This window comes from Mustela erminea, chromosome 10 (assembly GCF_009829155.1).
Source record: "Mustela erminea isolate mMusErm1 chromosome 10, mMusErm1.Pri, whole genome shotgun sequence".
Taxonomy (NCBI): Eukaryota; Metazoa; Chordata; class Mammalia; order Carnivora; family Mustelidae; genus Mustela; species Mustela erminea.
The window spans coordinates 100,281,953-100,294,529 of record NC_045623.1 but is presented as its reverse complement, the minus strand read 5'-3'; the positions used below and the strand labels follow the sequence as shown (position 1 = coordinate 100,294,529).

Here is a 12,577-nt window from a genome sequence, read left to right as displayed (position 1 = left end):
ATACTCGACATCTCCTAAGGGTCCCTCACTCGTAGGACCTCCAAAATACACAGCCGTGGAAAATACTCGTGTGTGTTCATATTTTTGCTCAAAATAGCAAATCCCTTACTCTCAGACGGATTTCACCATGTCCTACACTTGTTACAGGGCTGTGCTGGACCAGGCTGTTCGGCCACCAGGGCCCGGAGCTCAGTGTCACTAACCGGAGCCTTTTTCCCGCTCCCTCGTGTTCGAGCTGCAGGGTGATGTGATCCCGCCACCTGCCGAGGTCACAGGGTGGTGTGTGCTCCGTGAAGGACGCCCTGAGCTCGCCCATGTGTACGTCCGTCTCCGTGTCCAGCGCGGTCACCGCCGCCTGAGGACTAGTGTGAGCACGTCTTGCCGAGTGCCGGGTCGGCCAGGGCAGGTGCTGCCAGGAACCTTTCGGAACTTCTGGGACGATACCAACTGGGGATCAACCGAAGTACAGTTGAAGTTCAGCCAGTGTTTTGTTGACTCAACCCTCCGTGTTGACGGATGCTGTGTGTTCCCTCCGGAACGCATCCTGACGACACCCGCAGGGAGAGCCGTTGCTTTTCTATCCCCAGCGGCCAAGTTCAGGGCTGCCAGAAGTCCGCTGTATTTGTTTACAAACGGACAAAATATGAGCATGGAGTTGTTTATGAAAAACAGGTCGAATGCTTAGCAAGTCTCATGGTAATTTGCTTAAACACCTGTCATCCAGTTAGGTGTGGGTGAGAAGCCTTTAAAAATTTGCATGAAGGCTTAGGAAGATTTTGCACTGTGATCGCTTTTATAAGTGACTTAAGTTCTTGTCCCCACTTTACACAGTACCCAGAAATCATGGGCCATGCATCATGGGGACGCTTTATTTTGGGAAAGGCAGTCTAGGTCTTAGGGTTCCATCCATTCCTTCCGTTACCTAGACATTTGGATGTCGGGTGCCGTGTGCCCAGCACTGTTGAGGGTGTAGCAGTATCTGAAACTGATTTTCTAGGGTGGGGGAGACGGACTGTGAACAAGCAAGAAGCTACATGAAATGTCAGGTGGTGAGTGCTGTGGACAGAGGTAAAACAGAAAAGTGGGATAGAGAGATCTGAAATCAGAATGGGGGCTACCATTTAAAGTGGGGGTGAGGGCAGTCAGAGAAAGCCTAGCTGAAAGGGGGACGTTTAAACAAAGACTTGGAAGTGAGGAAGCAAGTGTGGGGACCTAGGGAGGAGGGTGCTTGGCAGAAGGACTAACAAGTGCAAAGGTCCTGAGGCAGAAGCATCCTTGGTGTGCTCAGGGAACACTGGGGAGGCCGGCTTGGCTGGAGGGGGATAGGGGGTGAAGTCAGGGAGGTACCTAGGAGCTGCTGCAGCCATTGTAAGGACTTTCCTTGTACTGAGTGAGTGGAAGGCATTGGAGGGCTCTGAGGGGGCTAATACGGGATGATTGGCCTTCTGGAAAAATCTCCCTTGCTGATCTGTTAAGGATCGACTAAAAGGAGCCAAGAGCAGAAATACAGCCTAGGAAGGGAATGCGGTAGCCCAGGTGAGGAATGATGGTAGCTGGATGGGTCTGTAGCAGTGGAGGTCTGAACAGCCCCGGAGTTCTGGGTGTATTTTGAAGGTGGAGCCACAAGATTTGCTGAGGATCAGCTAGGGATTGGATGGGAGAATTGGGGATGACCACAGGTTTTTGTCTTTTTGTTTTTTGCCTATGTTTTCAGCATCCAAGCACCTTCTTTTTTTTCCCCTAGTAGGTGATGAGGTGAAGACTCTGATTGGATCCAGTTTGTATGGTGCGTTTGTGCTGGGGATGCAGGTTCAATGATGCGGTCTGCGATGCTGTGAGGCCCTCATGGAGAGATGTGGACAGGGTAGATGACCGAACAGTTTGAAGTTCAGAGGGAAGGACACAGCCAGAAATGTAGATTTGGGTGTCTCACAGGACACACAGTGTTGAAAACCACAAGATTGGAGCCCCCTAAGAACGAGTGTAAATAAAGAAGAGATGCCCAGGAATTGAGTCTGAGGGCGCTCCAGCGTTGGGGAAATTTGGGAAGAGCCCGGAGGTGTTCTGGGCCGAGGGGGAACCGATGTAGCATGTGATGGCGGGGGAGGGGGGGTGGTTCAGACTGGGCTCCGTGTGCTGGGGGCACCTCTCCTGGACTTGGGGAGGCAGGCCCTGCTGTGCAGCTCTCAGAGGCTTCTCTCGGGACCCCTACGGCTCTCCTCTGGGCCTGCTCAGTGGGTGGAGATGCCCCTGACCTCCCCGGGGAGGCATCTCCACCCCAACCATCCCCACGGAGCTGTCCCGTTTCTCCAGGGCTGTTTCCTGTCTGAATCCCAACTGCAGCAAGCCAAGAGTGACCCCGTTGAAAATGCAGGGACTGTCCTCGGCTGCTCACAGATTGTCAGAACCGCTGATAGTAAAAAGCAAAAGATCCCTGTGTAGTCACAGTTCAGAAAAGGCCCAGGGTAGAGACTGGGTGGCTTCTTACCCTGGCCTTGCTCCGATTTGTCAAGTCCCCAAATCAACTTGCTCTGAGACTCAGGAGGACAGGAAGGATCTGGGGGTGTGAAATGGTAGTAACAGTTCTCGCCCCTAGCCCCTGTCCTGGAGGAGTGGCCTTCAGGGACAAGCAGGACTTCTTTGGGAAGTGCTTCCTGGGGGTAAAGTAAATTATGCATTTTCTGCTTTCTTTACCTTCCCTCCCTCCCCTTGGCCATAAAATAAAACTAAAGGCAACAAGGTAAAGAGAAACAAATCTTGAAATGAATTTCAGATGTCCCAGAGCCCAAGTGTCAGTAACAGCCCAAGTAAACAGAAACTGTGCATACACACACACGCGCGTGCGCGCGCGCACACACACACACAGTATTTCTGTGGTTCGTTCCCTTGTTCTGAGCTCTGGTAGTGTCTATTTTCCACACTTCGTGATCATGTATTTACATCTCTATTATACAAATGGTGACCTTCCCCTTCTAGGACACATGCCTCCGGGGGGCAGAGACCAGTGTGTTTGGTTTATGGCTGTGTCCCCAGGGCCGGGTATACAGTAGGTGCCTGACTGATGCATACTTCTAATCACTGGAGTGCCTGGCTTTGTTTAGTGTGGAGACAAGAAGGCTGGCACCCCAAGTCTCAAGGACATATCCCCTCGAAGGCACATGACAGCACATATGTGCAGAGCGGGGAACCCGACTCCCAGAGATTGTACTAAATCAAATTCAGGACACATTGCTTCATACAGCTGATTTTATTTTACTTTATTTTTTACTTTGTGAAGTTTTATATCTTTATTTGACAGAGCGAGAGAGCGAGCACGAGTCAGGGGCAGAGAGGCAGAGGGAGAGGGAGAAGCAGACTCCCCGCCTAGCAGGGAGCAAGACAAGGCATCAGTCCCAGGACCCCGAGATCATGACCTGAGCCAAAGGCTTAACTGACGGAGGCGCCCAGGCATCCCCTAAGTGGTTGATTTTAGAAAATTTCTGTTCAGAAAGGCTAAATTAATTTTTCTTTATTTGTGATGCTCTGCAGGGCCCTCCCCTCCCCTCCCCTCCAGAGGCTTAGCGTAGATCAGCGCCATCCCCTGGCAGAGTCTCGTGCCTTCAGCGGGCACATCGGCTCGGCTCCCCACCATGTCCTCTGTACCTAGCACAGAGCAGGCCTCCATCGCATCACTGTTACCACATCAATGAGGGCGACATAAGCTTGGGGTAAGTGACAGCCTGCGTCCTCCTCTTGGGAATTTATAAGCCGTCAGCACATTAAAGGCTCAGGAGTCCTGCAGAGACACGCCTGTTTGGCTTCGAGAGTGCGCTCGGGAGGGGAACGCCCCGGCTCTGATCCCAGCTCCGCCTCTCGCCAGCGCTGTGTTTTTGGGCGAGGTGCCGAACCTCTCTGTGCCTTTAGTTCCTCGTGTCGAACATCTAGCAGTTCCCATCTCACGAAGGTCTTGCGAGGATTAAATTTGTGATTCCAAGTCAAACACTGGGCGCGGCCCTTGGCACCTAGTAGGCATGGAATGGTTGGCGTCCAGGGTGCAGATGAGAACGCAGACACACGTGGCATCTGGGGGGACCGGTTCTACTGAACCTCGGTTTGGGAAATGCCGGGTGCATGGGAGACGCATTAGGAAGGTCTTCATTCCTCGCCTGTCACTACTTGGCTGTGGGTCTCTGGGCCCGGGGGTCTGTCCCCCGCAGGAAGGTAGCCTATTTGAATGGCCTCCCCATTAGCCTGGGTCCAAATCACCGAGGACCCTTGCCTTTTGGGCGGCATCACTGTTGTTGACCAATGTCCCTGTTCAGGCCCAGAGCAAGCGTGCCTTTCTCATGGCACAGCCAGGCCTCCTGAGATGAGCTGGTTGAGAAGCCTCCATAGCAGAGGAGCCCCCTGAGCTCCCACAAGGCCTCTCCCCTAAGGCAGCCGCCTCTTCTCGTTAGTGTCCTGGGCTGGGCACCAGCATCAAGAGGTAGAGACCCCCTTCGGAGGATGGACCCACACAGGGCTCACGAGACCCTCAGTCCCGGCGGCTACAGACCATGTGGGCCTTTGTCCCTGGGGTTGAGTCATCTCTTTCACCTTTGCCTCGTGTCAACTTTAAAAGACGGGAATGCTCATAATAATGAAGACTTAGCGTCTTTATGGAATTGTGCCGTTTAAAAAAGAGCTTTTCCATGAGGATCTCAAGGGAGGCCCGTCCGTCCCTTTCTGTCCCAAAGGAGAACCTGCTTCGTGTGTGTTCATCTTACTGACAATGCATGTATTTGCTTGGGTTTCCTTTTGGCCTCCCTCCTGGTTGTAGATGTCTCCTTGGGTGTTAGAAAGCAGCCTGTTTCTGCTCAGTGAGAGGGGAGAGGGGACAGTGTTGGGGGCGCACCGGCGCTTAGGGGGGCTGGAGCAAAGTGCGGTGCCACGTGTCCGTGCCCGAGGCTCCGCTCGTCTGTCCGTCCTGCTGGGTCCTGCTGGGGCTGCTTGGGCCTGAGCTGGGCTCGTCTGGGGCACTGGCTGTCCTTTGCCTGTGGGATGCAGCCAGACCTGAGCCTCTGCCCCGAGGGGAGCGGAGAGGGTCTGTCTGGGACCCCTGAGGCCTGTGGAGTCGCGTTGAAAGAATTGTAACCGTGGGGACCTGGTCCCCACGGGGGACCAAGGCAGGGGCCTTGGCAGTGAGAGGAAGTTACGTCCCGGCATGATTTGGTTTCTGAGTAGGGAAGACAGGCGTGTTTGGGGATCTGGGCTCTGGGTTTGCTGTTGACCTGTCCAGGAAACATTCTCCAAGCACCGCTTATGCGAGGCGGGTGGGTGAGAAATGGACACAGATCGTGCCCCTTGGGGCTTGAGTTTGGTCTCACCTGTGGGGCACCTGCCTCCCATGGCTCTTTGTCCCAAGTCTGTTGAGGCTTCACTGTGCCCTACCTCCCCATTTTCGTGTCCCCAAATAGGCAATGAGGCCACTTGTGTCCCCTTGCTGCTTCCCCAGAACAGCTTGCCATGTGACCTTGAGTGAGTGACCTTCTCGCTTGGCTCAGTTTCCTCACTGAGAAAAAGGCGCTGCTTGGCATGAGTGCGGGGGTCCCCTGCTCCTCTCCTGGCCTGGCAAGGTGGGAGGTGCCACCCTGGCAGGGATCTCCCTGCTGGCAGCTCCCTTTGGCTGAGGTCACCACAGGACGGCCCAGCCTTCCTGTTGCCTGGGCTGTGTTATGAGCTGTCACATGCTGGGTATTTGGAGTTCAAGCCAAACAGGTTTGGGGATTAATGGCCTCTGAAGACCTCAGATCCTGGCGCAAAAGCCCCGTGAGGCAGGGACACGATTGGTCTTGTGGATGCGTGGTGGCCAAATCCAGAGCCAGCATGGGCACGTGGCCGCCTTCAGAGCTGGAAAGAGGGAAGGGGAACCCGTGTGCTGAGCTGCAGACTTCAGGTCTGGATCAGATCTGTGGTCCCGGCTCCCTCCCTCACCACCCTTTCCCATCTCTCCGCATCTCTGTGTGGCTGCAGTGACTTAACACGTCTGTGTTACTGTCCCCTCCGCCAGAGAAAGGGCACAATGGCCTTTCTCATGTGGTTAGAGGGAAGAGTGAATGAAAATACTATCAGAGCACAGGGCTGCCGGGGCTGGTGATGCCCAGCGGCCCGCATTAGCTGCGTGTCCCCCCGCCCCATCGCCGGCCCCCAGCGTCTCCACTTGAAGCTCAGTGACTGTGCAGGCCAGTGGTTTCAGACCTTTGCTCCTGTCCCCCAGAGGCTACTTGCATTGTCCTCGTCTAGGCTTCAGAGTCCCTCTTAGGCACGGCCACCTAGCACGTGGCCTGCATTGACTCCCTGCTGAAGGTGTGCCCAGCCCCTGTATCCCCTGACTTCGGTGTACAGATCCCCTGTATGCTCCAGGGAGCTTGTTAAAATGCAGGTTCCTGACTCAGGAGGTCCTGGGGTCGCCGAGCAGTGGCATTTCTAACAAGCCTTAGGGGACTGCGGACCACACTCTGAGGATACAGACCTAGACCAGTGGCTCTCAGAGTTGGCTTTTATAGTTTTCAACGCCTGGCATGCAAACCAGCTCAGTTAAAATCTGTAGGGCTGAGGCACGGGCTGCAGGGTTGTTTTAATCTCTCCAGGTGACTCCAGTGAGCATTGGAGTTTGAGACCCCTGCCTCCCACCCCCCCACCCCGCCCTGCCTCTCAAGCTAGGGTTCCTCTGCACGGACATGGTTCCGGCTCCAAGCCCGCTCCTGGCCACGTGGGTGGCTGACCTGTGGGCAAACGGTTAACCCCATCTGGCTTCTTGGAATATTGAGAAACACTCTTTGGTCCCCATCACTACAAGAACTGCCTCAGGGAGGGGCACCCAGGCACTGGGCTCCTATGGGCCTGGATTCAGTTTGGCTGCACCCCTGTTGGCCAGGAGAACTTGGATGGGACACTGGGCTTCCTCACCTCTCTGAACCTCTGTTTCTTCCTTTGTAAGACACAGATCATCCTAGTTTCTGCCTTAAGGGCTGCTGGGAATATTTGGGGAGCTCCTGTATAGCACCCGAAGTAGCTCTAGGCGCATAGTAGGTTCTCGAAGTGATACTGTTGCGTAGTGTTCCTTGCTTGACATCTCATCTCACGGGTGGGATGGCTGTGGTCCAGCGAGGTGGAGGCACTCTCCTGAGGCCACGCAGCAAGTCAGCGGCAGATTCAGGGCTGAGCCTTGGGCTCCTGCATCCCAGTGTTGGGCCACTTTTCCTGCCTCTGACGCCTAGCCTGGGGACTTCATCTGAGGGGCAGGGCCTCCCTGGAATGGAAGGGGCTGTCTGCTCGCGGAAGGAAGATGCCACCCTGCCCAAGGTGGCTGGCGGCTGGCGCCAGGACTCAGGCGGTGACTCCCACAGCCCCGACGTGTGGGCTTCACCCAGCCTCCAGGGAATTCCAGCAGCATCTCCGGTTGTCCCACCTTGGCTCCGGCTCCCACACACCTGGCCTCTCCCTTCACCTCTGGCTAGACTGCAGAGCATCAGACACGGACTTCAAATGGATGGTGCTCCGAGAGTTTATAGAGAGTTGTGTAAGACTCCTGTGTGGCCGAACCAGCTCCAGGGATGACGTTCCAGGACATTGCCCTCGACTCCTGCGGAAGGAGCGACAAGGCAGGCCAGGGGACGCTACTCAGTAGGTCGTGGCATCCTGGCAGGTGGCAGGGAGACTCCTGCGGGGACCGGAGAGCCCCTGGCCGCCTCCTCTCCCAAGTCCATTCCCCTCTCGGCCTCCCTTGACCCAACTCTCCTCGAGGGAGGTCTCTGGACCCTCCTGTCTTGGATTTGCTTGGGGTTTGTTTCTGCCATGCCCTAAAGGCTGCTGTTCCCATGGTTACCAGCAGCTCTGGGCCCCTGCTGATGACCGCTGTGGTTCTCCTTCCTGGCCTCAGTGATCTTTGGCAGTGGGGGACTCCCCCGCCTGGACAGGCTTGCCTCCGCTTCCTCCCAGCTCCCTGACATCACCACCTGCCCCTCCCCATCCCGTCCTGGGTCCCTCCCCTTGCTGAGCCATCCAGGCCGCCCAGATGCTAATCAGCCCCAGACTCATCAGTTCCATTTCAGCAACCCACTTGACCTCTCTCTTGGGTCAAGTAAACACTTCACATTGAATCTTTTTCAAACTGATCTCTCCCTGAATCCTCTCCTGCTCTCTTGTCATCTTGGCTAATGGCAAGCCCTCCTGCTTTAGAGGTAGTCGAGACTCTGGTGTCTTCCTGGCCCTAGCCCCAGCCCCGACATCCAGTTTATCCACTCCTCCCCCCATTCCATTCTTGTCATCTTACCGTCTGTGCCTAACACGGTGGCCAGGTCATGTCAGTCTGCTGCCCAGAAGGACACCCTGGCTTCCGCCCCCTCAGGGCTCACAAGATGCTCTCTTCTGCCCCCTTTTCTCTGGCATTCCAGGCAAATTCCACCTCAGGCCCTTTGCACATACCATTTGCAACATGTGCAATGTGCCATGCCAATGTGCCACGCCCCCTGCCTGCAGGTTTGGCTCACATGATTCAGCTCTCCCCCTCCCCATGCATTCCCGAGCTCTCTCTCCTCTGCTTCATTTCTCTCTGTGGGGGTCACTGCGGTCTGGGAGGGTGGGGTTTTGACCCCCTTGCTCTCGCTGTGTCTGTAGCGCTCACACCGTGCTGAGCGGCAGTAAATGCTCCTCCCCGGGGCTGAGGTAAGCAGCTCTGAGAAAGGTGAGTTGAATAGGCTCTCCAGAGCAGGGGTGGGGTGCTTGGTCCTCAGAGGGTCAGGGCGTGGGGGAGCCGACCTTGACCTGGTCACATCCCCTCATCTGCGGGCACCATGTTTACGGAGCCTGTCCCCAGTCTGCCCAGTGACTGTGGTCTGTTGTGTTAATAGGCTCTTGTTGGACACCAGGATGGTGCCGTATTCATCAGCTGTATGTTTTCTTTTTTTCTTTTTTTTTTTTTTTAAAGATTTTATTTATTTATTTGATAGAGAGAAATTACAAGTACACTGACAGGCAGGCAGAGAGAGAGAGAAGGAAGCAGGCTCCCTGCTGAGCAGAGAGCCCGATGTGGGGCTCGATCCCAGGACCCTGAGATCATGACCTGAGCCGAAGGCAGCGGCTTAACCCACTGAGCCACCCAGGCGCCCAGCTGTGTGTTTTCTGTAGCGTCTCTAAATTATGTGTTCAATGATGGGATGGCCTTGGCCCGTCGTCTTACTAGTTTCGCTGTTACATCGCTCCGTCTCTGTGACTCCCGCATCCCCTGTTCTCGGAAGGCCCTGGAGAGGCTCAGGTGTGGCCGCCGCTCCGTGATGTCACTTTCCCCCCAACCCCCCTGGGCTCAGTGGTAGTGGGGCTCTAGAACCCCATGTGAGGGGACAGAGCCCCCTTCCCTGTGACCCCTTAGCTCGTGGAGACGCAAACTGACCAACCCTTGTAGGTCCCAGGGGTCCTTGGGTAGTTCCCTGCCCAGGCGTTGAACTAAGACCCGCCACTGTTGGAAACCTCCCGGGGCCCCGGACTTCACTCCTATTTCTTGTGTGTGGTTCCGCGTGCTGGTGCCTCGCTTCCCGGGGAGCCGTGGGGGCCGAACAAGAAGGTGGTCGCCAGGAGGCCCGAGTGTTGGCCTTGCACTGGTGGCAGACTTCTGCACCCAAGCGCTTTTCCTCTTGGGGCTACGTGGTGAGGGGAGAAGTGTCCGTGGTACTCCCCAGCGCCCAGCAGGTGGCGACTCCCTGCTCTGTTAGGCAGAAGGCCTGCGGTCCGGGGTCGCTCCAGAAGCCTCCGTGCAGCCAGGGGACAGCCGGGGGGACGTGGAGGGCGCTGATGGGGGCGAATACGGTGAAGTGAAGGGACCGGAGGCAGGTGGGGAGGGCGTTTGCGGTTTCCAGTGGAGTGCTGAGGGGACGCTCACGGAGAGGGAGGGGGATGCCCTTGAGCAAGAACTTGAAGGAAGGAGGGGCAGGGCCGCCCCGTGTAGACTCCCTGGAGCGCCGACAGAGGCCAGTGCCCCCTGCCGCCCCCAGAGATGCTCGTGTCATGGGTGTGGTGTGCGGACCTGGCCTCACTGTGAATGCAGAGTGTGGCCGGGGCTGAGGGCCGCGGCGGGGGAGGGCTGTGCGTGGATGCGTGTGTCATCGCCCCAGGGGCATCCCACATGTGCTGACGTCTCGGAAGGCGAAGCGCCCTCACATCCTGGTCCCTGGGCTCGGCGGGCCGGCAGGGATGGCCTCTCATTACAGACGGGGAGGCCAGGGTTCGGAGCCTAGCGGGCAGGGAGGGGCTTCCCCCCGGGCCACCCAGCCAGCGAGGACGAGGACCGGGACTGACAGCCATGCCGCCGCCGCCTTGGGATGTGTCACAGCCCCTGGCATCCCTTCAGTTGGTCGGCCCCTTGCGTCCACACCGACTGCCCCTGTGTAGACACGTGCACATGGATATACTCGCGGGCCGGCATGTCAGGTGCTGAGAGCGTCCTCTAAGTGTGTGTAATCAGCACAACTGCCCAGTGGCATTACTACTGCTCCCGTTTTGCAGATGGTGAAACCAGAGCCCAGAGAGGCCCCTGACTTGCCCAGAGAGGCCCCTGACTTGCCCAGCTCACACAGCCAGGAACCTAGAATCAGGTCTTCGTGTGGTAGCCGCGGCTGTCTGAGAAGGGGAGAAATGTCTGGGTCCGCAGATGCTGTTCCTCAGCGCCTCACATCTCTGCTCCAGGCCGCCCCTGGTCTCTCTAGAGTTCTCTGACCACAGGAAGTGTTTCATGGTCAAGGAAGGAGACTGTCCTGCTGGACATCACTGCCCTAGACACTTAAGTCGTGACCTGGTGTCTCCCCAGAGATTGTGGTCCGTGGAGCTGAAAGCCCTGGGCTCTGCTCCCCCAGGACAGTCTCCGAATCTCTGTGAGCCTCAGTGTCCTCATCTGTGAAATGGGTGTAAAATGCGTTTTCTCCTCACCTCCTGAGCTGCTGGGAGGGTGCAGTGATAACCGCCCGGAAAGTACTTGGGAATTACAAGGGCTGTGTGCATGCCAGCTGGGGTTGCCCTCACTGGGCCAGGCCGTGTGCTGAGAGGTGGTGAGAGGAGCCTGCCTAGGAGGCCTTTACCCCGACCCTAAACTCCACCAACCACTGGATGCCCAGGGATGGGGAGAAAGCCTGCCCCCTAGTGGAAGTGGCTGTGGTTGCCTCGGCTGCAGGAGCCTGTGTGCAAGGGAGCAGAGAAATGTCAGGCGGCAGGTGGCTAGAGACCAGGGGACGTAAGTTTGTTGGACTGATCTGATTTTTGAGCATTTAAAAGTTGTGAAATGCTGGTAACAGAGAGGGGGACATGGAAATAGTTGATGCAGACCCTGCCTCTCTTCAGAGCTGCTGCTCATTCTGTTCCTGTGCATTAGCGACATTTCTGCAGACGGGGGACAGTGTAGGGACCCCGGCAGGTGGCTGGGACTGTTCTTTCTTCCCCAACAGGCCCAGGGCATCCTAGATTTCCAGGCCGCCTCACAGGAGACTGTCCCTCCCACAGGCACGTCGGCCGGCTGAGGGGCTGAGTTCACACTGGGGTCCCCGCCAGCCTCCATGGCCACCTCCTGGGCTTTGGATGGTCCATCGGGGGCACAGGCTTGCCACTGAGCATAGGGTGTCCTTTAGTTTTCTGCCTTGAGTCTTGCTTGGCTAGACTCAGCTGACCGCAGACCTTGATCTCACAGTGGTAGGAGGAATCCCCACGGGGCAGCCCCTCACCTTGACCGAGAGTTAGGCCCTCGCTTGTCTGTTTACATGTTTGCTTAATACATTCAGTTACTTCGTTTATTGTAATAGGTATTTTTCGATAGCTGCCTCTGCCAACTTTGATGCGATTCACTTTTCGGATCATTCTCTGCCCCGGGGGCTGTCCTGAGCGCTGTGGAGTGTTTGACAGCATTCCCTGATGCCATCCACTAGGTGCCGCAGCAACGTCCCTCCCCTCGGAGGTGACCACCAAAAACGTCTCCAGACATTGCCAAGTGCATGTGCTTGTGCTTGTGAAGAACCACTGATCTAGGGGCGCCCGCGTGGCTCAGTCGTTAAGTGTCTGCCTTCTGCTCAGGTCATGATCCTGGGGTTCTGGGATCAAGCCCCTCATTGAGTTCCCTGCTCAGTGGGAAGCCTGCTTCTCCCTCTCCCTCTCCCCCTGCTTGTGTTCCCCTTCTCGCTGTGTTTCTCTCTCTCTCTGTCAAATAAGTAAATAAAATAAAATAAACATAACCACTGATCTAAACCCTGATGTGTCAGCTTCGAGCCTGGCCCCATTCCCATCTCTTGCTCCCTCAGGCACAGCTGTCTCTGAGCCAACACCTGACAGGGGTGAGGCTCACCCTTCCCGCTTTCCCGCCCACCCCACCTTCCTCCTCTCCTGACCGGAGGGCCTGCTCACTTCTGTCTGGGGAACACATTTGGGACCTGGGACAAGTTCCTTAGCCTCCTATGACCTGTTTCCTCATGTGCAGTTCGGGCTAGTACAGTAGGCGCCTTGCTAAGGGTACGTAGAGTAGGAGAGTTGTATGTGTAGGCACTCAGCATGTTTTCAGTGTGCATGTTGTTCTTATCGAACAGCT

At 56.4% G+C, this 12,577-nt stretch overlaps 1 protein-coding gene across 7 annotated transcripts in view; it reads left to right on the top strand.

Moving 5' to 3' along the window:
- The window catches only part of PRDM2 (PR/SET domain 2), a 126,858-nt gene that overhangs the window by 106,662 nt on the left and 7,619 nt on the right, over positions 1-12,577 (top strand). The window lies entirely within an intron of this gene.